Below are 27,415 nucleotides of genomic sequence, written 5' to 3' on the forward strand. Positions count from 1 at the left end.
GAGGGGTTGACTGAGGCCACGCCAGCCAGTATTGGCAGTAAAGAGGACGAGGGACATGATTGTATTTCCAACTGACACCAAGGTATGTCGACCAATTTTTGCCAAAATATAGTTTTAGTTATATTCGTAGCCCAATAATAAACTTTGAAATTTGGTAAAGAGAGGCCACCATCAAATTTGCAATTCTGAAGTAATTTTAGCCTAACTCTAGGTGTCTTACCATTCCACAGAAAATTAGATATAACTGAATCAATGCTTTTGAAAAAACCTTTAGATAAAAATATAGGTAGGCACTGGAACAGAAACAAGAATTTTGGGAGGACATTCATTTTAACCACGTTAATTCTACCAATCAGGGAAAGGGGGAGGGAACCCCATCTTTGGAAATCAGCCTTAATCTCAGTTAATAGGGGAGAACAGTTTACATCATAAAGAGTTTTGTAGGACCTGGCCACATGAACCCCCAGATACTTAAATCCCGAAGGACTCAGTTTGAAGGGAATATCAGATTGAGAGAGCTGCTTTGCTAGGGCATTAACTGGGTAACATTCGCTCTTCGAGACATTGATCTTGTATCCCGAAAACGAACCGAATCTATGAAAAAAAGAAAGGATAACAGGGCACGCCCCTACAGGATTTGTGATATACAATAGCAGATCATCAGCATATAAAGAAAGTTTGAATTCGACACGGGAACGCGTAATGCCGTTAAAAATGGGGAAAGACCTAAAATAAATGGACAGAGGTTCTATTGCAAGAGCAAAGAGGAGGGGAGACAGAGGACAACCTTGTCTACAGCCACGGTTTAAGGAAAAATAACTAGATTGAACATTATTAGTTGTGATACTGATGCAAGGTGGTGTATAGAGAAGGCATATCCATGATATAAAAACATTACCAAAACCAAATTTCGTCAAAACTGCAAACAAGTAATTCCATTCAACTCTGTCGAACGTCTTTTCTGCGTCAACAGAGATTACAACTTCTGGAATGGCAGCGGTTCCTTTCGAGTAGATAACATTTAATAAAGTACGGACATTATAAAAAAGCTGACGTCCTTTTATGAAGCCAGTCTGTTCCTGAGATATAATTGTTGGAAGCACCTTCTCTAGACGACGTGCCAAAGCTTTCGCGAGAACTTTTGTATCGACATTCATCAAAGAGATAGGTCTATAAGAAGTACAGAGTTCGGGATCCTTGCCCTTTTTCAGAAGAACGCTAATAGATGCCTGTCTCAAAGTGAAAGGAAGAGAGCCATTTGACAGAGATTCTACATAAACAGCATGTAATAGCAGGATGAGTTGATTATGGAATGCTTTGAAAAATTCAACCGGGAACCCGTCTGGCCCAGGTGACTTATTATTTTGCATATTTTGTAGAGCCAATGTAAGTTCTTGCGTAGTCAGTGGAGAGTCCAACTGATTAATTGCATCTGTGCTCATATCCGGAAAGTCTAGGTCTTGCAAAAACGCATCCATATCAGTCAAGTCCGATGGAAATTCAGAACTATACAAAGATTTATAAAAGGATGAAAATACAGAATTTATAAGGTCAGGTTCCTCCACCAACATCCCCGACTCACCTCTAACACGGGGTATTAAACGTGAGGCTGCTTGTCGACGCAATCGGTGAGCTAGCAATCTTCCAGATTTGTCTATATTCGTAGTATTTGGCCCGAGAATGTAGAAGTAACCGCTCTGCTTCATTAGTTGTGATCAAGTCTAATTCTGTTTTTAATACCACACGCTGCCTTAATAAATCAGGAGACGTGGATGTGGCAAGCTGTTGATCCACAGATTCCAGATCGGCTGATAATTTTTGAATGGTTGACGTTCTTAATTTCTTCAAACGAGCGTAATATGAAATAATCTGACCCCTTAAGTAGGCCTTTAAAGATTTCCACAGGAGCGTCTTCGAAATGGGTTCCGATTCAGATTGGTTGAGAGATATAAAATCCTCAATTGTACTTATGATAAATTTATGAAATTTGTCATCAGACAAAAGAGATATGTTAAATCTCCAGTGGGTGGGGTAACGAGATTCAAATGAGAACTGAATGTCTAAGGTTAAAGGCGAATAGTCTGAAATAATAATCGGATGATAACAAGTATCTGTCACTTTGGGCATCAATCTGGCATCAATAAAAAAAAAAAGTAGATACGGGAAAATGTCTGGTGTACATGTGAATAAAAGGAGTATTGTCTGCCAGTTGAATTACGAACCCTCCAGGGGTCAATGTAGCCATTGTTGGACATAAAGCTACTTAGAGTTCTAGCCATTTGTGACTGATTCAAGCTGGCTTTAGAACGGTCTAGGTGAGAATTCACAACACAATTCATGTCCCCGCCAAATATAAAAAGTACATAGTTTAAAGATGGTAGTTTCTTAAACAGATTATCTAAAAAACTAGGAATATCAAAATTTGGTGCATATACGTTGACAAGTAGAACTGGAACCTGGTATATAGTCCCTAAAATGATCCTAAAAGGACCTGCCGTCCTTGTCAGAAATGATTTTGGTTTGTGTAAATGGAACTGATTTACTAATCAGAATGGCAACCCCCCTGGCTTTAGAATTGAAGCTGGAATGGAATACTTCCGCAACCCAGGGACATCTCAACCGTGTCTGGTCATTATTTCGCATGTGGGTCTGCAGAAAAACAATATCAGGCTTTAAATGCTTTAAATGAGAAAATACCTTTGAGCGTTTGACAGCACTCCCCAAACCCTTGATATTCCAACTAACAAATCTCGCATTTAAAGCTTTAATACTTGTCATATTTAGTTTATATCACAACTGAAACTGCAAAAAAGTAAAAAAAGTAGATAAACCCAAACCCCCCTCCCCCCGCACCTACTATTACCCCATCCCCAAACGATAGGATACCGGTGCAGACTCCACTAGGAGTCATTAGCAGAACAACTAAACTCCGTGTATTAGACCTAACAGTCATCTTCATACTTCTCCAAACTCAACAGGAGCTCCTGCACAACAATAATAAAATGTGTAACTTAAATCAGTTACAGGGTGTACATTCAACTAGAACAGTGCAACTTGTGGGGACCTGAGAAAGATATTTGTATATCAAAATAATAAAATATTTGTGCCACTTTTACTTATGTCTCAAAGTCAAATTTACTTTGATGTTACATGGATGTTCAAAGTCATTTTGTAGGCAGCTGGCACTCAAAATCAGCTTTAACTATTTAAGGGTTTTGATAAAAACAGCAGCCTCTCCAGGGGATGTGAAATCTGGAATGTCCCTGAGTTGTCTCCTGACGTCATTAAAGGCAGCGCGCGCTCTCGCCGTCCGGGCTGTGTGATCCGGAAAGATGGAGATTGTAGAGTCCCCAATCTTGATCCGCTGCTGGGTCCTGGCACGTTGAAGGATGTCGACACAATCTGCGTAATAATGTAAACGTGCTATTATGGGACGTGGCCGCTCTCCGGGTTTAGGCTTGGGGTTTAAGGATCGATGAGCACGATCAATAAGAGGTGCTTTATCCAAGTTAAGCGCTTCCTTAAGCAGAACAGAGGTAGATGCCGCGGTAACCGTGCCAGATTGCTCAGATAACCCGATTATACGGATGTTATTGCGGCGAGATCTACCTTCTAGATCTTCACATTTATTCTCAAGAGCCAGAACTTTATTAGACAGGCTCTCCACTTTACTCTTGAGGTACGCCACGTCGTCTGTGCAAGTTGACAGCGATTCCTCCATCTCAATCACAGTCCCCCTTAGCTCACCCACGTCAGATTTTGTAGCGGCTAGGTTAGCCGTCAGGCTCCGTTTTAACACTTTGCAATTCTGACTTTAATTTGGATACGTTTTCAGTCTTAGCCATCTGTAACTCAGACTTGAAAATACCTACCATCTCTTCTCGGAGAACAACAAGAAGTTCGGCTTTAAAGTCCGCAGAAGCCATACTCAAAGCTGTGACGGTGCTAGCGGTACTAACGCCATCTCCGTCGTGAGGCGGCGGTCCGACAGGATCACGCTGGGCCGGGGATGCAGCCCATGCATTAGGCCGCGCTCTCGATGCCGTCTGGATGTCCGTATTTCTGGGTTTTGGAGGCATAACGGCACTTAATACAATCAAAAAAGCTCTATGATATCAAAATCTGTACACACCACGTCGGTAGAAAACACCCTGATAGACTTTATAAAAAGTTTCTGCAGGAGCTCCCGGAGCCACGTCTTTACGTCATTGGTCACTAACAGGAAGTCCAAAGTCAAACTGATTTGGAACAGAATAATGATTGCATTTTCATTTTTGGGTGCATGGACAATCCATAAATTCCTTTCAGAGTACATTTTTACACAAAATTCAGTTTAATTCAGGTCAAGCTTGGGTTTGGGGGCATGCCAATGATCCCAGAACCACGACACGACCGCAACGGCTGACAGGCTCATCAGTGGAATATCTGACAAACATCTGCTTCACTTTTCGTCTACAAAGCCACACTGTCTGAGAAACTGCAGAAGCGCCAGCATGTGAGGAATATCATTTTAGGCATGTGCGTCAAGAACTTCCAGAGTTTTGTGAGAACAAGAAGAATTTGGAGGCACTTCTAAAATGTCTTTTTGTTAGAAATGTTTCCTTTTGTGTTCTTGGAAAAGAGCAGCTTGGACATTCTATGAAACATCTCAACAGAAGAAATAAAGTCACACAGGTTTTGAATGACATGAGGGTGAATAAACAATGACAGAACTTTAATTTTTCAATGAACCTTCCCTTTCAAACTCAACGGCTCTGGTGTCAAAGGTTTGCATCCTTGCTGAGCCCATAAGGACTTTCTAGATGTTTCACAATCCATTATTACTGGTGTTTCTGTTCAGATACCCTTGCCAAGGTGCTTATGCTGAGGGAAGTATCGGGTGGGCCAAATCCTTGACATGATTGTGAAACTCAGGCGGCTGTATGCGAACTGCGTAAGCTGCTTTGTGTTGAAGATCTGGCTCAACGCACTCTGTTCTGCATTCAAAACTGCAATCCACTGTGCCTCATTACGCCTGAGAAATAACTCCACCACATATGAGAAAATCAGGCAAAAGCGTTGAACAAAGAGGGAAAGAAAACTGACTCTATCTTTCTTTCATTCATTTGCTGTTTTCTATTTCCCACTCAGCCAAGAGCAAGATTGCTTCAAGCCCCGCTGCACCGCTGTTCCTCTGAGTATCCGTATGGGGTGGATGGGGTTTCAAAACTCCAAACGTGAACTCAAGTCACAAACCTGTGCCAGATCACAAAAGGGAGATGAACAATTTACTTCATTTGAACATATGTGCACACTTTTAACAAAAAGACGGGGAAGGAGAAACGTTGTGGTCTTTTCTCACAGTGTATGAATAATTTTGATACAGATCCCCATGTACACAAACAGCCCTGAGAAAGATGAGTGAAGAAGTGATAGAAGAACCATGAGAACATTATACACTCCTGCTTTTTCATTGCAACTGGATTGAGCAATGTGGTTTATTATGGGGGTTTAAAAATGACTCTAAGGGGAGCTAACATCAAAGTTAAGTCATAGTTAAAAAGTTTAACTAAATGCTTCATTTTCCCTCCAATATTACAATGTATTAAAAGGTTAGTCATCAATTACTCGCCCTCATGTTGTTCCAAACCCATAAGACTTTTTTCATGCAGCACGCTTGAACTTCCTCAAGGACCAATGAGGTCCATTCTCATATGTTATGCACCACTTTTAAGCTTCCACAAGAACTAATGAGGTTAATTCTCCAGTTACGCAGCACCTTTGAGCTTCCACAAGAACCAATGAGGTTTATTCTCATGTTATACAACACGTTTGAGCTTCCACAAGAACCAATGAGGTTCATTCTCATGTTACGCAGCACGTTTGAGCTTCCACAAGAACCAATGAGGTTAATTCTCATGTCACGCAGCACGTTTGAGCTTGAGCAAGAACCAATGAGGTTCATTCTTGTGTGTTACGCAGCTTTCTCAAGAGGTTTGTTCTTGAAAGTATGGTTGAGCTTCTTTTTACGTTCGCTGATCAATGTTTATATGTGAATAAAGGCCTAAATTAAATCTGTACATTATATAAAGTGATCGTGTCTCTTCAGAAAAGTTGGACTAAACCGCTCAATTCATGTGGATTAGTTTTATGATCTCTTTATGAACAAGTGACAAATTGGTAGTTGCGTAGCTGTCTGGGACATGAAGCTCTCAGATGTCATCAAAATATCTTAATTTATCTTTATTTTTCAAAGATGAACAAAAGTCATACAGGTTTAGAATGAGATGAGGGTGAGTAAATGACAGAATTTTCATTTTAGGGTGAACTATCCCTTTAAGTCAAATTCAAATGTAATGTACATGACTCTATGCATTAATAGTGTTTTTAATGGTTTTTAGCATCACAAAGTATATACATTACCGTTAAAAGGTTTGGGGGCAGTATGTTTTTGTTTTTGAGAAATGAATACTTTCATTCAGCAAGGACACATTAAATTGATCAAAAGTGACAGTAAAGACATTAATAATGCTACAGAATATTTCGGTTTCAAATAAATGCTGTTCTTTTTTCATCAAAGAATCCTGAAAAAAAAAAAGTATAATGGTTTCCACAAAAATGTTAAGCAGCACAACTGTTTGATAATCATAAGAAAGGTTACTTAAGCACCAAATCATATTGGAATGATTTCTGAAGGATCATATGTCATTTCAAAATATATTCATTTTTAAATATATTACAACAGCAAACAGTTATTTTAATCTGTTTAAAATATTTCACAATATCGCAATTTTAGTGTATTTTACAATCAAATAAATATACCCTTGGGGAGAAAAAGTGACTTCTTTCAAAAACTTTAACAAAAATTTACCACAAACTTTTGAAAGGTGGTGTAAATACATAATATATGCATGTTATTAAAGGCTAAATGTCTTTGACTTGGAAAGGCCCCGTTAAGAGTCTTGAGTCAAGTATTGCAAGTTCCATCCACCCTTCAATTTCCATCTGTACATGAGGAGAAATCCCTCGTGTTTTCATGGTAATGGATTTTTGTGTGACCTTGCTTTTTTTTGTTTTGTTTTTGTGGTTTGCATGCACATATGTATGAGTCACTGCGTTTGTGTGTGTAGCTATAGTCCACAACTCTAAATCCCAGAAAAGACTAAACCAGCTTGGTTTAGAAAGCCAGAACACAGTGTCAATATTTTCACAGATGAGTGACAGATGTTAGTGGCCTATCAGAGAGGATGAAGAATTATGCCTGATAAAGACATGGGTCATTTTAAACAACATGTTTCGACACAGTGATGACATGAACTTTAATTTTTGGGTGAACTGTTCCTAAATGTGATTCTGGATTGTTTGTGAACTCTGCAAATGTTTTTGTGGGTAATGAGTGGGTTGAATGGAAGGATTCAGAGAGGCGTATGGTTTTCTGTGGAGTAATGCACTTTGGGCCCTGTAAGCACTTCTGAATTTCCCTTTCTTCCATCGCAACCACACACACATTTTCCCTCAATCTGGGCCCTTACTCACCCACACACTCCCACTTTCTTCTGGCAATCTACCAGTTCAACACACTCCACAACACAAACCTTGACAGTATAATTTAAACCCACATGGATCTGCGTAGACAACCTCCACACGGCCCTGCCAGGTACTTTCCTTTGTCCACTCCACCCGTTTCTTCTCTTCTCCCTCTATCTGTATTATTCCACCCCTCCTTTCCTTCATAAGGGATTCATTCCTCTTCCATAAAGCATGAGGGACTTTTGAAAATCTGCCTGCCTACATTCCACCCACCCACTTCGTCTTTTTTTTTTTTTTTCTCTCTCTTTGGTACACATCGTCTATTCCTCCTCTGCATCCCTCCAACTTCTTCCACAAAGTCCACAGAGGGATAAAATTTAAGATATGGAGAACATACAGAAGAATCTGTAGTTGATTCATCCGTTTCATTCTTCAATTTCCTGTCTCTACTTCTTCTAATTGGAAACAGATCTCAGTTTCATCTTTCGTCCACGGGCCACTGTTTTTGTCCTTTCTGTAGCTCTAGGCTATCATTTATTCTTGTCCTCAACACACTGACACTAAATTTACCTAGTTTTTACCCAGTAATTATTTACTTATATATATATAAAATGTGTGGAATGTATATCATTATTCCTGAAAATACATAAATGAATAAAATTTTACTTAATTGTAATCACACAATTCTCTGGAATACTTGGTTCTGATTAGTGAAATGTGTTATCAGATATTTTTGTATGACTGCTAAACTGAATAATTGTGCCAAAAATTTAGATTTCCTACACAGTTGTGCTAGTGTTAATTACATTTAATTGTTTGACTGGTAATTATTTATGACTGTACACACTATCCCTGAATTATGGTTTAAAAAAAATAAAAAATAAAATACTCTACTGGTCCATTCACAGTGAAACCAAGAAAGTCATTAGGCCACAACATGGCACTGTCCCTAATCTTCTCAGGCACCCTCAGTATATGGTGTTGATAAAACAGTGCTGGTTTTAAAAGTCAAAAAACGGCAAGGAGTTGGTCAAATACAGCATTTTACGTTCACAATATAGCCAACCTAGAAAAACTAGCCCTGCTTCTCAATGTGCATATACTATCCATCCTAAATAGTATGTGAGATTAGAAAAAGTGTGTCCCAAAGCATAGTATGTTGAAAAGAGTATGCCAAAAGTCTCCGGATGGTCTACTATTTCCGGTAGATTTTCGAAGTGTGGATCCGTGCACACTATAACGGCTAATATTGCAGTTCAGAACTCGTAATCACGACTCAAGAGTGTCCGTTAAAGATGCAATTTTATGACGTAATAGTATGTCCCAAAACGTATGGCAAATTGTTTATAAATTGGGTAGAGGCACTATATACTGTAGCACAAGTCAAAATATTAAGTGAATAATGGCTTAAATTTCAGTCTGCTCTTTAAATTAGAAAACTTGTAATATTAATGGTAATAATGTTAAGTATTTTAATGGTACCTTTCTGTCCTTTTTGGAGCTCAACACAATGAGTAGATGACAGAATTTCATTTTTGGGTGTACTATACCTTTAATTCTAGCTGTGTCATAGTTTAGGTGTAGTAATAGTGTGCTGGATTCCCTGATAGGGGAATAGGGGAGAAGAGAGAAGTGAGAGATGGAGGAAGGGAAAGAGAAAGAGAGAGTATAGGGGTGATGTCCCTTGACCATCTGCAGTTAAATATAGCCCCATCGACAAGCTTTTCATCCAGAGACTTACTCTGTTTGTTTAAGTTTGTTCTGTTTTGGGGGGGGGGGGGAGGCAGGATAGGGGTTGGGGGATCTTCCCACGGCCCGACCGAGTGGGACGAGTAACTCCAACAAGTGAAGGGGCGAATGAGGATGGAAGGAGTTGATATAGAATTGGACAATTCCCAAACAGTCCTACCTTCCAAACAGTTTAATTCTCCTTCATTAACACAGTCCAGACTTCTGGTGCTTGAGAGTTCATGTGTATATATTTTTTTGAAAAGACCCCAAAAAAATGTGTATTCTGGTCCTTGGCATGGAAGTGCTGGTGTCCCTAACAGGATTCTTATTCTTATTCATTGGCCAACAAGCATTTTTGGGTCTATCAGGTGGTCCAGCACTAACCAGCTAGAAATTCAGTGTATTCTGTGTATTTCCCAAAAGCATCATAAGCCACATATGGTTCCATAGTTCCAAGCATTCACAATGTGTGGTTGAAACTACAGCAAGCAGCATTTTTGAAAAGCATGCATGTGGGACCCCGAAGTTTGACGTAAAAGGGAACCCTCAACGTAATCGAACATCTGCAAATAAAGCAAAAAAATTGAGAACAAAAGCAGTTAAGTAGTCCTCAGATGTGTTTGTTATTTGCAGCAGCATCACAGAGAAACTAGATGTACCGCATGGCGGTACAAAATATGACCGCCGCTCAGGCCTGCACTGGCTTTCCACAAAAATAAATGACGTGGAGCAATTTGGCTGTATTGCGTGTTTATGTATATACCTAAAAAAAGTAGTAGTATGTGCATGTCTGTCTGTGTGTGTGTGATTGTGTGTGCGCATGTGTGTTTGTGTGTGTGTGTCTGTGCATGTGGATTTGTATGTGTGTGTCTGTGCGTGTGGATGTCAGTGTGTGTGCATGCTTGCGTTTGTTTGTATTCCTGCATGTGTGTGTGTGACAGTATCATCCTAAACCAGCAACCCTTCGCTCAACAGCACCATCTACAGGCCGATGAGTGTACAGTCACTAAATGTGCACATAAATGAATTTATTTTATACCCCCCCCCATGGATGAAATTCTACGAAACTTAGCATACCCCCAGAGGATGTCAAGTTAATCATACACATGAAATATGGTGCAGTTCTGAACATCTCCACTGAAGATAGGGGCGATTAAAGCAGAATAATATTGCATTTTCATTTTTTATGGGAGGGGCGCAAATCACAAATGAGTGATTATGGGCTAGGTTGATGTGGGCCCTTAAGACCAACATACCATCAAAATTTCTTCATCCTCGGTTCCACGGTTCAAGTAGTTATTTAGGAAAAACTGAATTTTGGGGGTTTGGGGGGCCCAGCGCGGGGGGGGGGGAGGGGCCCCCGGGGACCAAACGAAATTTTTCCGTAAAAGTCTAGTGGGGCTACATGCCCACCAAATTTCATGTTCCCCGGTGTTTCGGTGTCCCTGGTATCGTTGACAGAAAATTCAGTAGATTGACGGGAAAAAAAAACTAAAAAACTTTGACAATCGATTATGGGCTAGGTTGATGTGGGCCCTTAAGACCAACATACTTTGCAAATTTCTTCATCCTCGGTGCCACGGTTCAGGTAATTATTTAGGAAAAACTGCATTTTTTGGGTTTGGGGGGGCCCAGCGCGGGGGGGGGAGTGGCCCCCGGGGACCAAACGAAATTTTTCCGTAAAAGTCTAGTGGGGCTACATGCTCACCAAATTTCATGTTCCCCGGTGTTTCGGTGTCCCTGGTATCGTTGACGGAAAATTCAGTAGATTAAAAAAAAACAAAAAAAAACTTTGACAATCCCTATATGACCGCTTTCGCTACGCTAGCGGCGGTCATAATTATATTGTGGAGAAAGCCGCTTACTGAGTTACATAGTACATAAAAATCTGATAAAAAAAAAAAGAAGTAAATTCCTGGCTTTCTGTTGTTTATGTAAATACGCTATAATAATCTGACATTAATTTGACCTCGAACTGATAAATTAGCAGAAATTACCATGTGGCATCATTCACATTCTATTGCTGAACCAACGTGGTTCGAACAACAGATGTGCGACAACGTTACTACAGTTTCAGGAAATAGCCATGACTAGCAGATTAATTTCTTTATCTGTGCATTATACTATGATAGTTAGTGAGTTACGTTGTTGTATGGGAAATGCACCCCAGCTTGTATTTCCTAGATACTGGTTGACTATTTAAGCAAGTTTAAAAGCCATGTGGGAACTCCAGCATCCCAAAACTCAACAGCTTATAAGCAAGGTGGAAATGGAAGATGCCTGGGATGTTTCCAAAGATGGCTGACTCAAGTGGTATAGAGCTCAGTACCTTCTATCCTACATTAGGGTGACCATACGTCCTGTTTAACCAGGACATATCTGGCCAGGATTTCGAGATCGCCCAAAATGCCCGGGATTCGTCTTTTGCTTTCTACAGTCACCATTCATTATGTTTACATTATTACGTTATTTGACACTGACACGTACGTGCCAGCTTTGCAGGTCATGCATTCTGATTCACACGGATCCCGATCGAGACGAAAACACAGGAATTTTCTTAGCAATGCTTACACGCACATCAACCGATCACTTGTTTAGCGTTCATGTAAACACTACATTCAGATTAACCAATCGGAATTAATTCAGTAGCCCTACTGAATCAAAAGGTGTACATGTAAACAAAATGAATGGCGACGAGAAAGCAAAAGCCGAATCGCGGATATTTTGGGCGATCTCGAAATCCCGGCCGGACATGACCTGGAATATGGTCACCCTATCCTACATCAACTATAAAACGACTAAGGCTAGAATACACTGCATGACTTTTTTGCACACTGGACGAGTCGACACTAGCTGCTGAATTTGAGCAGTTGGAGTTAAAGGGATAGTTCACTTTGAAATTAATTTTTGATATGTTTTAGCTTACCTCAAGGGCATCCAAGATGTAGGTGTCTTTGTTTCCACAGTAGTTTCAATTTTGATATTTTTAGGTCAAACCGTTCTTGTCTGTCAGTCATATAATACAGGTCTATGGTCACTGGCTCAAAACACAAGCACAGAGTCCAAATTAAAACAATTCCCCATCGTCCAAATGAAACAATTCCCCATCATAAGTACACATTGATGGCCTAAGACACGAAACGAGCGGTTTGTGTGAGAAAACGAACAGTATTTATATCGTTGTTATCTCTTGAAAACAGCACACGTCCAAATGATCTGACGGCGCGGGCGGGTATAGATATATACATAGATGTCGCCTTGGCTACTGCAGTTCATTGGAACGAAACCGTAGCCAAGCGACATCTAGTGTATATGTCTATACCAGATGTATACACTAGATGTCGCCTTCGCTACTGCAGTTCATTGGAACGAAACCGTAGCCAAGTATATATGTATATATCTATACCCGCCCGCGCCGTCAGATCATTTGGACGTGTGCTGTTTTCAAGAGATAACAAGGATATAAATACTGTTCGTTTTCTCACACAAACCGCTCGTTTCGTGTCTTAGGCCATCAATGTGTACTTATGATGGGGAATTGTTTCATTTGGACGATGGGGAATTGTTTTAATTTGGACTCTGTGCTTGTGTTTTGAGCCAGTGACCATCGACCTGCATTATATGACTGACAGACAAGAACGGTTTGACCTAAAAATATCAAAATTGAAACTACTGCGGAAACAAAGACACCTACATCTTGGATGCCCTTGAGGTAAGCTAAAACATATCAAAAAATAATTTCAAAGTGAACTATCCCTTTAATACAGACTTAGAGTATCGAGTAGAGTATAATGGGCAAAGACTCAGAGCACGACTTCAGACTATGATTTCATATTTTGAGCCAATTTTAGGACACATTGTTTTCATTTGTCATGTGTCTCTTATCAACAAGGCATGTGTTTCTGCATAAGTTTGAACTTTAGTGTGTGATCCTTAGTCATTTAGTGAATGATGACTAGTTTTTCTCTGTAACCATTTACCAGGCTGAAAGGTGTACTGTATGTATGATAGTTAAAAGTCATGTAGTGTAGTCCATCCTTTACTTAACATTACAGCAACTTACTTGTTGAGGAGGTGCTCCATGAGATTTCTGGATTGGAATGAACTTCTGGACTCCAGCTATCGCTTCAGGGTCCCACTTCCAAACCACAATAAACAAAGACATGGAAAATCATGCTCTCCGAATGAAAGATGACTGATGCTACACCAAGAGGAGTTGAGGAGCAGGTCACAGCTTGTTACTGTTGGAGTCCTAAATGCTATATTGGAGGAGATATGTGGGAGATGGGAGTCTTGAAATACAGATGTAACTGGCAAGAAGAGGAGACGGGAGTGTTACTGCTGCCCAGCCATCCATCAGCACTGCGTTCTCACCAGTGTAGATTTTCATCAGCTGGCACTGCACTCATACACACTCTCACATACACCATAAACCTTTTATTTCCTGTCCCTATCACTTGCTTAAATCACATAAACACGCCGGTGATGACAGATATGATAAGGTTGAGAAGAAACAGAGGAGATCATTTTGGTAACATTGAAGTTTTTAGAAAGGTTAAGGTAGTGATGTTTGTTATGCTACGCTAACTGATATGATTGGGTCATGCTCTCTCCTAGAATAGCTGTGAGCTCTTTTTCTTCTGGTCACCTTACACTGCGAGCGAGTGGCGGAACACACCGTGACAAAACTAGATCATGCGCTTGCGGTGTAGATTGATTATAATGGCAGCAGTCTTGTCTGGTCTCGTTACACCAGTAGATTGCAGTGTTGACAAGGCACATGTCAGCTAACTGTCCATGTAAACACGTACAAATATCCGTGAGATTGCTAATGCTTCATGTGCGAGTGATTACAGACATGTCAGACTGGGCTTTTGCTATACGAAGCAACCTCACTCGCTGTCAGCTCTTCTGTACAGCATCGTCCATCAGTTGGGTGTACTCCGAGTGAAAATGTGTTGTGAAATCACTCGCTTTGGATCTCCTAAAATGCCAAATGGAAGTCAGTATTCTTTTTATGTTCTTAAAAGGAACTGTTCACTCAAAATGAAAATTCAGAAAATTCCAAACCCTGTATCTCTTTCTTATGTCCATAGAACACATAAACAGAAATTGTTTATATTGTACTGGTATCTCTTTTCCATTCAGCTTCAATGAACTGGTGCTCTTCAAGCTCAAAGGTACACAGAAAGTATCGTAAATGTAGGTCCACATGCTGTATTCCAAATATTCCGAAGTTGTATGTCAGTTTTCAACTTCTTTTATAAGTTATACAAGATTCAACAATTTTTTTTTAAGTCAGTTTAATGTAATTTAAGTTGAAATGACTTAAACATCCAAGTTGACTGTGCTTAAAAATGTAAGGCAGCAACTTTTTTTTTTACAGTGTATGAATTTTTGCATGAACAATCTGCAAGAAACATTTTGATAGCTAACAACTATAGTGCTATCAAATAGAAAAAGATCACTTACTGATGTTTCACAGCGCAGTTTAAAAGGAAGTGTGTTTTATTTTTTAAACAAACATACATTAAAATCTGTTAAACACAGACACACCAACGCGATAATGATGTTTAACTCTCAACAAATTATAGTCAGCAAACACATTCTCAATTACACTGGCAAGAACCGTATCAGTTTTTCACAAGTCAATAAACTCAGAATGTACAAAGGTATAAAGTGACAGCAAATAAAGAAATGTTTGAACAAAACCACTATAAAAGCAGTGATGACACATGTGAATATCTAAGGCCAGTCCCATACTGTCTTTTTACAGCTTTGGGAAGAGGAAGAACAACTGTTTGTTCACAAACAAAGTCTTCTGTAAATTTGCTGACAGGTCTGTGATGCAGCATTTAACTCGACAGAAGAGTCTTCAGAAAAGCCCTGGGAAAAGCTAACCTTGGTTTGCACAGGTTCACACTGCAACAAAAAGACGTACGACGAAAATGGCAATGAACTGAATTATGCACATTATGTTTCTGGCTCAGAAAGACAAAAACTCAAGCATAAAGATGGGTGGCGGAAACGGACGTTTTTCAGGAAAGTGTCTTGCCCAATGTTGATATGTTCCTCAAAGGATGCAATTACTTGTAGAAAAGTAGCTATTACACACCTGACTCAGCAAAATACACAAGTATGTGAAAGATGAAGCTTTTACAATAATGTCAACAGAATGTATACTACATCTTTAATGAAAAAAACATGGTCACGTATTGTGTAGTTATCTTTAATACAAGGTGAAGTTAAATTCTATTAAAACTAAACCTGAAAAGTATTCACTGGAACAAAATGCGGCCTCAGCCTTCCATCTAAAAAATTTCCAAAGTGAGCTTTTATAGTGAATTTAAGGCATGTTATATTTCATGGAAAGTGTCATGTTACACTTTACACTATGTTTTTGAATTATGGCGAGAGATTTGATTTAATGTACATTAATTTGAGCTGAATATAATGCCAAATACTCCATGGCGCCGTTCATGTCTCACATTAAAACGCTCATCAGCTCAAAGAGGTTGCACTCCTTCACCTTTCCTCCAAAGCAGCCACATGTCTTCCTACTATATCTGCTTGTCTCTCTCTTTTTTTCTGAACCAATCAACATGTTGGCAGTCCATCCAAGCACATCATTTCAAGGTCCAAAATAAGCCAGAAGAAGTGCCTGGAATGTCTCCCAAAACAACAGGACACGTTTACCTCAGCGTTCCAGTCGACCTGCGTATTGCTGGATCCTGTGCCGAGTGTGTACACGCGCGTGTGTATACAGTCTATATGCATAAACCTTTCCTCTGTCATTATTCCAATAAGATGACTAAAAACTGTAGGTCACCGTACAACTAGACTCTTCAAATCTAGCAGCACAGCTGTTTCAACAGAACTGAACAATGAACCCCTGTGACTTCAGGCATTTACTCGCTCCCTTTGTCCTCATTTTCTTCAGCACTTTCTTCTTCTATGATCTCACACCTTTCGCCGTCGTGAAACTGACCGGCTGTAAATGCAATGTAGAGTTCCAGCTCATTAACAACACGAGGCATAGATGTGAAACACAAAGCGAAATAACAGAAAAAGACAGTGAATTCATGCAACAGTTGTATTGCAGTGCGGAAACCTGTCTTATTCACTTATCTAATTCTTTTGTATGCAAATTACACACATTATAGATCGCATTTTATTCACAAATTCAGTGCTGTGTGTGGCTCGATTGTGTTGTGCTATTATTGTTAATTGTAAACGATACTACAACAAAAACGCAAATTTGTGAAAACGTTGACGCCATGCGCATGTGTATTGTGTGTTCAATAGGCGCGTAGTGTTTCTTCACAAAGTGACATCGCCAACTACTGGCGTGAATGAATAATACAGCGTTTTTAGACATTTCACAGATCTGTGTGAACAGGGATAATTTTGACAATGTTGTCGTCTGTACACGAAAAACACAAAGGAAAACCTTTTTTGTTTTTAGTACATCATTGTCATGGAGACAATACAATAATTAGAAATGGCCAAATTGCACGTTGTTTTAGTGCTCAGTTCTCTAAATCAGGGTTTCCGAAAAAGGGGTTTGCAAAACCCTGGAGGTTCGTGAGGGAACTGCAGGGGGTTTGTGCGTTTATGGAAAGCTAATAATTTATTAAATCATAAAAATGAAAATTTTAAATGAACAATTACAATTAACTTTTACATGTTTAATATAAAAACTTTAATTTTTTTAAGTTTAATTTTTTATTTAAATTTTTTAATCAAAATAAAACACTTTCTAAAAAAAGCATGTCATGTGACAATTAACCGACATCAGCGAACCGTGAACATGCAAATGTGATGTTAAATTATTGAAATATTCATTTTAAATCCCAAGGGCTACTACAAGTAATTTAGGTCAAAAGTTCGGCCGACAAATTGTTTGGGAATCCCAGCACTAAAAGAATCAGCTAAAAACAGCGACCATAAAATTTGTGCTGAACGCAAATGAAATGCCACAATTCTTATCTCTTAATATAAATATAATTCCCTTTACCACCATTTAGCACCTTAGTGATTAAAACACAGGTTTTTTAACTGAAATACCTGTTTGCGTCTTGCTCTGCCTTACGTGCCAATGTGAGACTAAAATCTAGAAATGTTCACCAAGATCTGCATAGGATCAGTCTCGCACAGACAGACACACACACACACACAGACACGGTGCACTGCAACATGATCGCTTATTTTTCACAAGGACACACATAAATAGACAAACACACACACACACACACAGTCTAGTCTCATTTTTCTCATAACTAAATTGCGGTGCTCTGAGCTCACTATTTCCATCTGTGTAGTTGAGGCCATTTACCCCAGTATACTGTAGCTGATCAGAGCCAAGGTGGAGTAATGGGCCATAAGTAAAAGTGCAGATTCAATATGTTTTATTGGGAAAAGTTGCAAAATGTACCTTCCAAGGCTTCTAAACAAAAAAGATTTATGAGGGTTATTTGACCGAACGGAGCATGACAGTTTTATACGGCTTGGCTGAACAGCACCGATAATTAACAGTAACTCTAAAAAGGAATGCAGTTTAAATTATGTTGTTGTAAAAAGCGAATCATCATCAATCGTAGCAATTACCACCAGACTCTTGGATTTTTTACTGAGATGGGTTTCAAAAGAACAGCTCGGGGGAATAACGGTCAGCAAGTGTGAGGATTGGACCATGATGTTTGCACTGTGGGAGTTGTGAATTTTGACAGCTGCATTAAAGGTCTGTTATTCCTCTCAGCTCTTTGTTTACTTACATGCAGAAGAACACACACACACACACACACACACACACACACACAAAGAGATGCATTTATATGCATTTATAGACTGAAATAGCAACTTTCAAAACCTAGCGAGCTGCCTGCATAGACAGTGTTTTAGGCTTCAATCTCCCAAAATGAACACTCTCCTAAAAGTTCAGAAGCATGAATTAAGATACTTTCTTTTGGCCAAAATCTAAGACATCATCCCATGTATCCAGCTTATTTTGCAATGTGGAAGTAAAGTAAGCAATTTTCTGTGAATGTGTGAACTTCCGATTCATTAGCCACTATAGATTACTTTAAGATTGCAGTAAATAGTAAAATAATTCACTCAACAAACCAGTTTATGATTACGGTAATAATTTAAAATATGCATCACAGCATCACATTGTTAGTTTACACCAAAGGCTTTAGACATACAAAGATGGTGCACTCATATTACTTATGAATGGGAAAAAGTGCAACACGCAATATGGCGGAAAAGTCCCGCCTTTTAAACAAAAGAGTAAAATCATCACGTCAATGCAGCTGCCGTTAGAAGTTTGGGCATTAACATATATGGGGCAGTTCATGTCAGACTTTGCTGTCGCTTTGAAAAATGTTATTTAATTGAGAGTTCTGCAAGCAGTTTTTGAGATTTTAGGATTCCCCCATTTAGGTAGATAGGACTTGGTCTTGGATGCCCGAAATAGCTGCCCAGAGGCGCTGCAAATATGGCCGCTGAGTGAACAGACTTTCCTTGAAAGGGACTTTGATTACACTCAGTAGAAATCAAGCCAAGCTTGTTTGCTGCACAGATATAGAGTCGCTGCCTATATCGAATTTTAAAATCTTTCATATCGTTAAAATGTTCACTTATGATGGGCCGTTTCAGTTAGGATGATGCCTTAAATCTCAGATATATGTATAGATGAATTACCTACACAATGTTCCTGAAATCAGACATAGGACTGGATAGATTTGAATAGTTAGGAAGCACTAAGTTATAAGTAATTAGTCTTGGTCTGAGAATCTACAGTTTAATGTCAGGTCAAAGTGGCCTATCTCTCTCCTGTGGCCATGTTTTACAAGTCATCTCTGGCCTAAAGAGAAACCCCGGAGCCTTGTTCCCACAGGGAGCACGACCTCTGAGGTCAACCTAGCCACCAAGAAGCTGCATTGGGAAAGCAACACTGCACGGGTTCCCCTGCATTATGGGGTCGGAGGTCAAGGCCAGCCTGGCTGAGAAGAACATCACTGAAACGCCTTTTTTTTGCTTCCTCAAAAACAAAAAAACTACAACAAAATCTGCTTTGAAGGTGCCACCACCATCAGTGAGCTCCTCACTCCTCAATAATAAAGCAACTCAGAGGACAATTTTATTGCTCAAAAGTTACTTGATGGGCTTTTCAGTTATGTTTAATTAAAGTACCACCCTTGTTTCTGAAGTTCCTTCTAAATTTCCTTAAGACGTTCCAGAGTTAGCAGGGTGTTCCGAACTCACCCGCTGTGAGTTTTCCTTCCTCAAACCCCACACACCGTCACCAAATGTACTGTTTATATTCCAGAGGCTCTAGACAAGAGGGCAGACATGAGAGATGAGATGAGACAGGGTTCACACGAGCTTTCAGTGATTTAGGGATCTGTCACCTCGCACCAGAAACGAACCAGTTAAGACGAGGCGAAACTACTTTTACACTTGGTCTAATTATGGGCCTGGTTTTGATTCTGTCTTGTGGCATTTTCCTCTAATTATATGTTTCTGAAAATGAAAGGAACTGTTTGTCAAATGCCCATTGTAGTAAAAAAGGCCCTTGCCTGACCTATAACAAGAACACACTGACAGAGACCAGTTTTATTGTGTTTTATTTATACTCCTTGATTATACGTTTATAATCGTGCGATTCCGGAACTGTACTGTAGATGACAGTATCTTTAGTCAAACAAGAGCGTAATGAGTCAAAATGGGTAATGAGAAACTTCACAATACCTGCTCTATGCAGTCCGATCATTGATTGCTTGAAAAAAATGTCCACGTTTGCCTCCTGCTGGTGTCTACCAACAGACTTTTTACCTTTGCAAAACAAGCCGAGTCTTTACAAGAAGCAATAGTTTCCTTCTCCAACTTTCGGTTTAACCTCTGTAATCACTGTGCATGTGGCTAAAACAATGTTCCTCTGATTGAAACAGCTATAATCAAGGCATCATTTGGGACTGCACCAAAACACTCACATGATGCAGGCCTGAATCTGTCCCCAGTACAGACAGTTTAATATAGTCCATCCATCTGCTGTAGGTTTGTTTCCAAACTCATGGGGAAAAAATCTGGGCTGCATATTGATAATGAACTAGGTCCAAAACACCTCACCCTGGAGGATCTATTTTTCCTTCTCACAGGAGTTCCAGTACATCAAAACAAAACTTTAGACCTATTAAATGATGGATATACGAGTTACTCACTGCCTAAAGAAAACACCAATTATAAATATAGTTCTCAATTTTTGCTAATCTTGCTCTAAACCCGAGTATGGCTGGTCACCAGCATATATTGCGTTTTGGATTCTGGTTTACTAGTGTCCCCATCAGGTTACTTAATGTCAGTTACTTTAGTGGTCAACCAGCTTTATTAACTGGTGTAAAGCATGGATATGCAAACCAGAATCAGATCAGCAATAACCAGTCAATACAAGCATTCCTAGTCAAAATTTTAACTAACTGAAACTAACTTTCTCAGTAGAAACTTTACCAATAAAGAACAATCATAAGTTCACATTCCAACGAAAGGACAGGCCACAACGATCTTGCCTAGTTCCTGCTAATATCTATTGGGGGCCCAGGCACAACTTTCCTATAACAAAATCCTTAACCCAAACATAAACAAAGTACACCTGAAATCAGAGGGACTAAAGGACATTTACCATTGTTCAGTCGAAATCCAGTCCGATCTGGAATTTCGAAAGATTTCCTCACGCAGATTTTGCAACGAGTTCAAATTAGTCAAGTGAATTTACTGTGTTCACCATCTTTCTGTCTGCTTGGTTTGAAAGTGACTTCTGATACATCACGAACCAATTGACTTTTTCGTCCAGAAAATTTCGCTAATTTGACCACATCATAACCCTAGTTCTTTCCTTATTTTGCTCAATTTGATTGTTTCATAGGTGGGGTGCTCAGTCTTGCTTTTCCCAAATGATCAAGGATTTGGGGTTCATTTACAAACATAAACTCAGCAGGAAAGTAGATCTCCAAGAGCAGGAATGAACACCCTTGGTTTTAGGAATGTTGTTCCAAGGATGTTGATCCAGGAATATATCCTACTTGGCAATGTCAAGGTCATCAATATGGTAAGGTGGATAGCTGAGGTAAGGAAGGCCTACTGAAGACTGAACCATAGTGTGACCCATTCATTTTTTGTTTAGAGTCCAATCTTGGTCCTGGAGAAACCATAACTAGCACATTTTGAATGCCTCCCTTGCCTAGCACACCTGATTCAACACATGCTCATGAACGAAAGTGGCTGTGCCAAATAAGAGACACGTCCAACATGTGCAATGTTGGTGGCGCTCCAGGATTATAAAACACTTGCTCTCCGCTCAATCTCATAATACTTTCTTCATGTTATTCTACTCATTCTAAAGACTTCAACCCTGCCATACTGAACACGCTAACACAAATCAACCCTAGATCAGGTTGGTGCGCGGATTTATGTGTTCCTGCACCACATAAACACATGCTCAGTAACTCTATCCCTCGGTTTAAAGCAGAGGTGATGTGTGGCCTTGGTTAGAAAGGACATAATCTATGTAATAGGTCTGTAATCTAATGGTGAATTACAGTTAATTCTTGAAAACGAGCAACATCCCTCTGACCTCCGAACTTTGATCCCTCCTCGCTCTGCCCCTCGACCCGCATGTGGCAGTGATCAGAGCCAATAAGAGTATTGGAACTGGGAATGAGGGGAAATGGGAGTAATGGGAAACAGATTCACATACATACAAATGCCACAAGATTGTAGTTATCCCATTTTATGGACGTTGAGAGGCTGGTGTCGTACTCTGTGATTACGGTTATCCTGCTGTGATGTCTATCATTTGTGACTTCTCTGGGATTGCATCTCTCATCCTTCATTTCTCCGTGACCACATTGCATCCCTCTTTTTCCCTTTCTGATTCTTTTCTTCTCAATCACTCATGGCGTAGGCACTGCTCACTCACGGCAGTTATGATCAGTTATGACGGCAGTGCGTTGGTTTTAACGCACTTTGAATGAGTCTAATTTTGTGGTATCAACTAGTTCAGATAAACACAGCACATCAAAACCAAACAAACTGTGGTTGGTCGCTTAAATGTCAGTTCAAAGGTCTCTTCCTGTCGAAGTAGGCAGTTCTTAGCCAGAAAAATGGCACTATGGCAACACCAGATGCTTCCTAACTAACATGGGTCAAGCATAACAACCTCCCCCAAACCATATATACACTGTGGGTACAACTGAATATCCGAAATGCATTCATTCACACACAGCAAACAATCATTCAGCTTTAAACACATTTAATCATGTGAAAGAATATTTTGCCTTGGTCTTTAATGAGTTTTTGGGGCTCATTTTAATGAAGGGTCATAACCTCCACTCGGTTCCCACTGAATGACTCAAGCTTGCTGGAGAAACACAATTACCGCAATAAAGTTCCTTTGTGACAGCTTTACCACACCAGCCTCTGATCAGAGCAAACTGTCAATCGCTCCTGCTCCACAAATAAATCATATATTTCAGCTGAAGGACATTTTTAGATAAGGTTGGGCACATTGTATATTTGCACTCACAACACTGAGCAGTACTAGTCTTCATACGCAAGTTAGAGAATTGAACAAACTCCTAACTACATCACCAATTTTGGCACATAACATATCCCACACTATTTGTCCAACAGACATGAATGATATTTTAAACTGTGCAGCTTGTTGTGGAGATTATTTTCTATTACTTTTCAGACTTTTCTATTAACACTCAGACTAAGTGGATGATGAAACCGATGAAAGAATCTTAAGGAGGGACCCGAAATTAATAGCCACAGAGACCAGTATCCAAAACACCATTGCAAACCCCTGGAAACCATTCAAAGCCAACACTGACACTTTCATTAGAAAAGCGTAAACTAGTTTACCCTGGTGAAAAAGCAGCACACTTTAGCATAGGCTACTTTTTAAACGAGCACTTAATATGGAAATAATATACAGTACTTTAAAAGAATATACTTAAGTGTAAACTGAATGTAATATTTCTAGACACTTATTTTCATGTTAATTGAAATTAAATTAAATTAGTGAAAATGTATTATAGTGCTTTTTGTTCCACTTAGTACATCTTTATATATAAGTTCATACTTCTAATGTCATTGAAATATGGTTAAAGCGTACTGCCGAATGTAGTGAAAAGCATTAAACAAAAATATACTATTTGAACGTTGTATGTCATTTATTAAACATATTAGAAATTTCTAATGATGAAGTTGCAATTTAGTACATTAAAAATAGATTAACTTTAAATGTAATATGAAATACTACACCACAGGTAAAATTATGATCATGTACCTTACATGTGTGTCAGTCAACACGAAAAGGTTATTAAACCATAATGATATAATGTAACCTTTTTAAAAGTGAAAAAAGCCGCATTTCCATCGAAATTACTTGTGACAATTTGTCTCAGGAACTTTTTTCCCCCCAGACCTGTTGTTGCCTGAGTCTTAAGTCGTGAAGATTAGGCAAATAGGACGTAGGACTGCGCACAACTTTCCAGTTCCCGCTGAATTTCGTCCTCTGCATATAAGCTTAAAGCCTGAACCTCGTCGTCGGTCCATCGGTTGTATTTTTTAAACTCCATTGTTGATTCGAATAACAAACACCTCTTACTGCACGCACCGCAACAGACCTTTAAAAATGGTGGCTGAAATAAAATGCTGCGTGGAGTCAACCAATCAAAATGCTGCGTGAACTCAACCAATCAGCATGTTCAGCGCCCAAGTCCCACCCCCGCAGGGACTTTTTGAGGGGGGATTTTTCTACCCGGAACTGTGGTTGAAACACCGAGTACCAAGTTCCTCGTTCCTGGGGAAAGTTCCTTAACTGGCCTTTGATTTCATTAACGTTGTTATCTGCCAGTACAGTATTTTGTAAAAAGTGATCAGTTGACTTAACCTGAAAAAGTGAGAAAAACCCGCTGCCTTAAAGGTGCCGTAGGTGATTCTCTGCAGAAACTTTTTTTTTGTTATGCTGGTTGAAAGTCTCCTCATATCCTGATAGCAATCACTTTGTTAAGCAGTCTAAAGGCCTGTTCACACCGGGACGAATTTCGCGCGCGATGTTCGCCGACGTTTAACGCCTCGTGACTAAACAAAGGGCGCCAATGTGAGTGTGCACACCGACGTGAAAAACGCGAAAAACGGCACGCGTCATTTTTTTTTTAAAACGCCTCGGGTTCGTTTTTTGGGTTTGACGCGCCGCGTCAAAAACTATCCGACCAATGAGATTGCCGCTTTTGCTCACGTGTCTGGAGCTTCTGAAGTTACAGTAAAACACAACTTGGGGGTGCTCAAACACAAAATGGTCTTGCCGAGCACACATACGTAACGACGAAGAAGATATACGCCAAGTAGCGTCTACACTGCCGGGAAGAAATAAGACGAGGAAGATGCAAGGCAAGATGAATGTAGAGCTGCTGGTCTCGTTGGTGTCGGAACATAAAGAACTATATGACAAACGCGACAGCGGGGTATTTCTGTTTTACATTAAGCGCCATCTAATGTCAGGGAATGAATTTGCATGTTCACTACGGCTCATCGTCAGCGAAAATCGCTTGGGTGTGAACACAAAAAACTCGTTGAAAAACGCTGGCGAATAACGCGCGCCGATATTCGTCCCGGTGTGTACGGCCCTTAAATGTACTTTTATAAATATATGTAGTCTGTGGAAGGCGTAGGACCATAAAATGTTCGTTCAATCATTGCGTTCGGTCCGAACGGTCCTATAGCACGTGTTCCCTATGAGCTTGCATACCACTGCGTTCACGCAGACATAAGTCATCAGCGCGTTCATGTACGCTGTGCAGACAGAGCGAGAATGGCAGGCAAGCAGCAACAACCTAACTTTCCTTCTGAACCGACAACAAGTGGCACTGGCAAAGGATCTACGATCTATCTATCTTCATCTGAGCCAAGCAGACTCTCATCGTGGAAACCCAAGAAATATTATTACACTGACCAGTTTTGCTAGCTAAACAAACCAAAAGCTTGCTGCATGTAATTCTGTTTGTAAGAATTTATTTACGTTTGGTATTGTAGTGTTACTAACTGTACTGTGAAGTTTTCTCACCGGTGAATGACACATGATGTATTGCAGTAACGTTGTCTCGGGTCCTCTGGGCTGTGCGCGTTCATGCTTTCAGGAGGCGTGGCTTTGGACTGTGATTTGCAGGGAGGGTGGGACGTACGCTTTAACTGCTATCAGGCTAAAGTTAGCATTTTCCCAGATGTCCTAGAGCACTTTTAAATTTATTAAGTAATAAACTTCATACGTAACTGAAAAAATTAAGTTATGTGAACTTGACAATTCCACATAACTTAAGTTTATTTACTTAATTTTAAGGCAACGGGTTTCCTCACTTTTTTTAAGTTAAGTCAACTGATCACTTTTTAGTACACTATAAATGCACATTAAATACAATTAAGCACACTTCTTCTTCACAAGGGTGTGCTATTAAATTAGCCATTAGCAATGTTAGCAATTCATTGCCATGTCTATCTCAAGCATGTGTGCAACAGTAAGCAAAATACTGAGTATGTGAAAGAGCGCAATTGAAAGCAGTTGAGAGCTGTAGAGCAGTGGGACTTTCTTAATTCAACACACATGTTAGCCATGCTTGTTTTACTGAGGGTGATTGGGGATTGTTAACTTTCACTGTACGCTGAAGAGAAAGATGAACTATGCCTGGGTCTGAACCTCTGCCCACTCAAGAATGTCTTCATTCATTTAATATAGACAATTATCTCAGTGGAGTTTCCACACTTAAACATAAAATACATCCCGCTCGGGATTCCTAGAGATGACATAAGCAAACAAAGACACTCCATTCCCGATTTCAAATAAAATGGCCCTTTCTCACACAGAAACGGGCGTATTTCTGCCTGCGGAGGTGGCATAAGAGGCGCAGCGGTTAAACTCACCACACACACAAGCCTCTGCGTTCAACCAGCAACCAGGCTCATCATGACATCAGCCACAGTCGTTATGACATCATCACCAGGGGGTCTCAGCGAGTCCAAACCCCAGTCGCCACAGGCCGGCAACACCACACTGCTCCGTATTAAACAGAGCCAGGGTTAGACCACACTTATGACTTGTGGAAATTGTGGAGTTTTATGAGTACAGTATACACTGTTCAAAATATCATTTTCCCTCTTCAAGAAACCTCAAGTCTGTTAAAATGCTCATTTCAACTCCTGACTCTGTCCCCTGGGCTATATGTCAGCAGTCTTTATGTACAGTGGGAAAGAAATGTGGAAATACATAAATAAAAATAAAGACTTTACTGTAAAGATGATCTTGAGATGGTCTGGGCCTCAAGGGGCCTAGACTTGGTTCTGGTTTTGACTCCAGTTTTGCTATGGGGAAAAAATGAGTAGTTTAGATTCTCAGGATATATCACATGCTTAGTTTATACAGCAGGCAACTTTTATAAAATGCATAAATATCATGTGGCACCTTATATTTTCCAATTATCTTAGTAAGGTGACATTTAATGTTTAGTTTTATGATAAAAGCCCTGTAGTTTAATGCAGTGCAATACAATGACGAATAAATGAATAAATGTTCCTCAAAAGCCTGATATTTGATACTATTTTAACATGATTTTCTTTTCTAAGAAAGTGATGTATGGATAATCAAGTAAACGTCAGTGGCTTCAGTCCAGTAAGTGTTCAGCTTGAAATATTAATAACAATATAAAAGTTAGGCCTAACGTTATTCTTTTGTTTACGTTCAGTATCAGTAAAGATCAATAAAAAGACACGTGTACCACTTTTAGAATTAGTCTAAAAGGCCTTTTACTTGGGATAAAAATAAGAAGAAGCATAAACTACCTATCAGACGACAGAAAGTAATTAGCAGATTGTGTACGACGGGTTTTTCACCAAGGTTATTGATCACGTTGATCATTTAGACGCCTTAGAAAATTGCATGTCAAATAATATTATGATACAGTAGGCTTTAAAGAGTTAATATAGAGTTACCTTATAGAAATAGCTTGTATTACCACCACTGCTATCAAATTGCATATAAAAAAGCTCTTGTACACAAAACATGAAACCAGTCGTCTTCATCTCCCCAAACTGTGTTCACACCGCTCCATCTAGTGGTGAA

General features: G+C 39.6%; 1 long non-coding RNA gene across 1 annotated transcript; it reads right to left on the reverse strand.

The window, feature by feature from the left end:
• Nucleotides 1-4,311: 4,311 nt before the first annotated feature.
• On the reverse strand, nucleotides 4,312-27,407 carry LOC311296221. The gene is made up of 3 exons (XR_014628527.1): nucleotides 27,286-27,407; nucleotides 26,587-26,658; nucleotides 4,312-5,235 (listed from the first exon to the last, which is right to left on the reverse strand). It is a non-coding gene; the product is annotated as an uncharacterized lncRNA (long non-coding RNA).
• Between the last annotated feature and the right edge of the window lie 8 nt (nucleotides 27,408-27,415).

Source organism: Rutilus rutilus (assembly GCF_951802725.1).
Source record: "Rutilus rutilus genome assembly, chromosome: 8".
In the NCBI taxonomy this organism is placed as follows: domain Eukaryota; kingdom Metazoa; phylum Chordata; class Actinopteri; order Cypriniformes; family Leuciscidae; genus Rutilus; species Rutilus rutilus.